General features: G+C 37.0%; 1 long non-coding RNA gene across 2 annotated transcripts; it reads left to right on the top strand.

Moving 5' to 3' along the window:
• Window positions 1-521: 521 nt before the first annotated feature.
• LOC122981080 lies at window positions 522-4704 on the top strand. Of its 2 annotated transcripts, none has more exons than XR_006403155.1 (5): window positions 522-1717; window positions 1832-1865; window positions 2189-2271; window positions 3005-3092; window positions 3315-4704. It is a non-coding gene; the product is annotated as an uncharacterized LOC122981080 (long non-coding RNA). The 2 variants fall into 2 exon arrangements; XR_006403154.1 differs by having other exon boundaries at window positions 2119-2271.
• The last annotated feature ends 231 nt before the right edge of the window (window positions 4705-4935 follow it).

The raw sequence follows: 4935 nt of genomic DNA, 5'->3' as shown, positions 1-4935 counted from the left end.
CTGCAGTCACATAGAGATGGAGGACAAATTAAAGGAAAAAACTGAATAAAAGAGTGGAGAAACATATCAAATGTAGATACTTCCGTGCACTAGGGTTCACTGAATGGTTTGGTGAGTATGAAAATGACGTGAATAAAATACTAGGACCTTTACAGTCACCAGATCTCAAACCAGTTGAACACCTATGGGAGATTTTGGACCAACTTGTAAGGCAATGCTCTCCACCACCATCTCCATAAGACCAAATGATATAATATAAACTTTCATCCTCAGATCTATTTAGTGATGTCTGTGATTGTCTCTGATGTCCTTTTGTTATTTCTGGCTATGTTTGTTTTTCTTTCTATCTGCTTTACTCAGTTCTCTCAAAAGATATCTTGGTCTCAGTGAGATTACCTGATTAAATGAAGGTTGCACATATAAATGTGCAAGGCTTTTGTGTCTGTGTGGAGGCTTGTGGTGGCCTGACTCCATGCTGAAAAAAGGAGACTGGCCATCTGTTGGATTTATCTAATTATCTTTTATGAATTTCACACAATTGTTTCATGTTCCAAGGCAAAATGTAGCAGTATTGTGTTGAAACTACATTTTATGCAGAGAGAGTACATGAACTTGTTTAGCTCGTGTTAGGATAAAGTGAATCAATTATGTATTGATATAATTTTCCCGCGATATCCTGTGCAATCACGTATTGCGTGCAATGCATTTGAGGTAAGAGAGACTTGCTTTGTCACGTCCATGGTCACGCCATTACTCAGGTCAGCTCGGTGAGTATGAATTGCCGGAATATATTTGAATATTAGCTAATACCTAACCATATGTGGTTTATGTGTTGAGAGTCGCCAACATAAGTTAATGAACTGCCATGAGGTTATTTGCTCTTGCGCTGTTTAATCGCCGTGTCTGCTATGTTTCCTCAGTGAAGATTTCCAAGCAGACGCCATTACTGTTAACATTACTTAACTGAACGAAGCGCTATTCATTTCTCTGTGCATTTCTTTGCATTGGTAAGTTGACCGACCATATTAGCAAGAGAATACAGAAAGAGTTTGCGTTGAATTATTTCTGTTAACAGCACAAATATTTAGTTGCAGTGGCATCAGTTAACTTGGTAGGGTGGGGCCCACGGGCAACGTGTGTTGATTTGCTCTAACGTTATCTGCCAAGTAGTATTTGTTAGCAAAAATAGTTAATGTAGCATTAGCTTTGATCAACGAGGAGTACCGGTGCTTTGCTGCGGTCATTTGACAGTCGGAGGATTACCTTATTGGGCTTGTGCCATTAAAGGTAGGCTATCAAGTTTTTTTGTTAGTGTTGAACTTTTAGGACATAGATTGCTTTTAATGTTAGGCTGCGGTCGCACTAGAAATGGGCAGAAAGAAACTTTGCATGCCCCCGCAAACTACAAGGTAAGTTAACCGTTACAGATGTTTCTGGCTGCTAAGCTACCAGGCCCCAGTATAGACGAGGGATCTCTTTTTCAGAGAAGACAATAGTGACATAAACTATTTGATATTTAACGTCTTGTGAATATTTGAAAATTGTGACCCAACCCTAGTTTATACAGTGTTCCTTATTATATATCCCCTTTGTTTTGTGAGTCACAGTTTTGGATTGTAGAAGTGTTTGTTTTTTAATGTTGTTGCTCTTGTTGCCGCTGCAGATTTCTGTCAGAGGTTCATAATGTTAGTGCCTCTGCTGTGGCTCAAGTGCTATGGTGAGTATGTATCTTTTCTCAAATTAACAGGATTAGAAGTGCCTCCACCCAAAGTTATATTTAAAAGAAAACAAACGGTATATTAATGCAGTGATTTGTGTGTATTCGGTGCAGCTCCCCATCAACCTCTCACTCAGAGGTCTTTGTGGTGAGTATAACCATTATATAAATGTATTGAAGAGAGCATTGATGTAATTTACATTTTCAAATGCAGAAACAGATATTGGCTATTTGCGGCTCTTCTATAAAAAGATTGGCATCAGCCATCAAAACACATAATAATTCCTCCACACTGTACACATCCAGTGTATACTATTTGTGTTTAGAGAAATACAGTTTTGCATTGTAGAAGTGTTTTTTTTGCTGCCGTTTTGTTAAAAAATGGTTTCATGTTGTTTCAGAGAAATGCAGAGTTCAAGCGTATCACAACTATGCCTTTACAGTCAAGGTTTTTGTCCCACCTTGACCTAGACTCCCCAAGTCTGCTGAGGGTGTTTGCGAAGCGATCAGTGCAGCAGGGCAACAAGCTTTAAGACATGTCTGCCATGATGCAAGTAAGACCTTTTTAACTATTTAGCTATAAATTGCATATGCATTGCATTAGTTCAGTAAAAGATTTGCAAGTATCCATTACAGTAGCCAATTTTCCTAAAATTTGACAACTCCATACTACTGAAAGAACCCAGAAGATTTATAATGCAACCATTCTGTTCCAACTATGAGAAACTGATGTGATTTTTTTTGTTTGTTTGTTTGTTTGTTTTTAAATCACGTCCACTAGTGCAGGATGATGCAGTGTTATCCAAAATGTGAATGATAATGTCATTTGGACTAAGGACCTGAAATGTCTAAAATAAGGATGCACCTGAACCTAAAATACAACTTTCCACTTACTGTATAGGCTGATTAAATTCATGAGCTGATTACTCTTACAAAGCTGCCACTCAGCATTGATTATTAAGTATAACTTCATTCGTCCCCAGAGAGGAAATTGGTTTTACAGCAGATTGAAACACACATAAGACACAAATCATATAAAGCATCAACAGGTACAGCAGGTAATGTTGACTATCATTTTGGTTTAAAGAAAAAAATGCTTAAATTATGCAGTGATCATTTTCCATAAGTGACTCTACGTTTTATTTGGTTTTCAGATTGTTTATGCAGATGCCAACTTCACAAGTTATTACAGAACTGTTTCAGAATTTTTGTCTTTGCCCACATTCATCCCTGCTACTGACAATTTGTGTAAAAAATGTTGCTATATTCTTTGTTCTAATTCTTGAGGATGACATCGATGCTGGCAGGGAGTGCATCATATAAGGACTCTGCATCTACCTCAATGAGGATCCTGATGATGATGCAGGAGTACATGGTGAGTGTGAGGAAGTAGGCAGTGCCTTTGCCACATTTTAAAAAATAAGTTTGTTAAAACATGTTTTAAAAAATAAGGAACCTAAGTTATAAGAACTTCTTTTTTGCATTTCTTTGCCCTGAGGTAATGGTTGAAATCTGTGTGGCATAAAAAATGTCATCTTAATGAGATTGAGTTAAAAAAATAATCCTATCCTTAAAGACATTCTTTTCCTCTCACAAGGACATGACTGAGGCCAACACACTAAGTGCCATAGAGGGAACAACAGTGGGGATCTATGTCACCAGAGAGACTCCCAGCAGTGACTATTTTGATGTTGGAGTAATCATTGAGGGTGTGGTGGCACTTCACTATCTGGAGAATGTGGCCCTTGCATCTGCCATGCTGTTCGGACTTTTTTATACCTTAAATATGAGGTATCAATCAAAGCTCCGCTACACCTTTGAAGTTATTCAAAGGGTAATAATGGATTTAGATGCAGCTGAACTATCAAGAAAGGCCCAAAGCCTGAAAACTAAAATGCACCAGTGAGAAGAGCTCACTGCTCTTGTTCTCGGCTTACTGGTCTTAGAAAAGGCATGTGTAAAAAACCTATAGCTGTAAATTCTTAACCAAGTTTTTAACCAAGATGGCTTCAACAATAAGGTCGCTGTTCATTTAAGTTTGTGACACCTGCTAAAGTTAACCATTTCCTTTGTTATTCCCTTGACGTAGAGGAAAGCTCCCATGTATTTTCATCTTGAGGTACGCACAGTGTTTACTTTTATCACTGCTGTGAGGCAGGCCAACCTGATTATGTTTATAAGGAGTTCTGGCTTCACTCAGAACTTTCATTCACCACTCCAAAGCACTTTACTTGCTACTAATTTAACTTAAGGGACTTCAAAATTACAGTATACAGTATGTCTGCACTGTCAAAATTTTGTGATGACAACTTAATAGAGATTTCCCCTAGAACTTTGTGAAAGTCTGGTAGATGGATTAATGTTATATTGTATATACTTGAATACTACATGCAGAAAGACATCTTAAATTCCAAATAACTTGTTTTTGGGCCTCAAAATGTGGGTTGCCTTTTGTTTTTGCTTTGATTGCTTTAACTGTCATTGCTATGCAAACTTTTTTTTAAAGTTAGTATTAGAGTTCACATGAGAACACAAGCAGTGGGAATGGAGGAGGAATGGATGTCAAAAAAGGAAATTAATCCTCCCCAATGTGACATTGTATAAACACTGTAGTAGCTCTACCCAAACAAATTTGCAGCATATACTTGAAAATATTGCAACTGTGTCACCAGGGTGTTAGCATTTCGTTTCACCTATTTGGTCCCTTGTCACACCATTTTTGCTGCTTTCACACTGTTTATGTAATCACACTGCTTTCATACTGTTTGTAACTCAGAAAAAGTTCATAGTATGAATTATTACTAATGAGACAGCATTGGTTGATTAATGGCTGGAAGACAGAAACGCAAGGCAGTTTGGTAATGTAGAGAATTGATGTCACCAGGTTGAAACACTGGTATCTGAAGAGTAGTGCTTTTTCTTGCTGAAAATATTTGACATTTTAACTTCGCACATTTAACGTTGGGACACCTGCTGTTCTTCCAGGATTAAAGGTGTTGAAACAAAACTGTTTCATCATTGTCATTTGGAGGAAAAAGTGGGTAATATTAAGAATGATCAAGAAAAAGCTCATTGAAAAGTATTATACAACATGAAAATTGATTGCTGAAATTTTAATTGTAATTTATTGTGTCTATTTACTGTTTCATATTAACATTAAATTATATTAAAATTAGTAAATTTAATTTATGCTTTACAGTTCTGAAAATGTAATTGAC

Source organism: Thunnus albacares, chromosome 4 (assembly GCF_914725855.1).
Source record: "Thunnus albacares chromosome 4, fThuAlb1.1, whole genome shotgun sequence".
Classification (NCBI taxonomy): domain Eukaryota; kingdom Metazoa; phylum Chordata; class Actinopteri; order Scombriformes; family Scombridae; genus Thunnus; species Thunnus albacares.
Note: the sequence above shows the minus strand (reverse complement) of the source record. Positions and strands in the feature narration are given on the sequence as shown.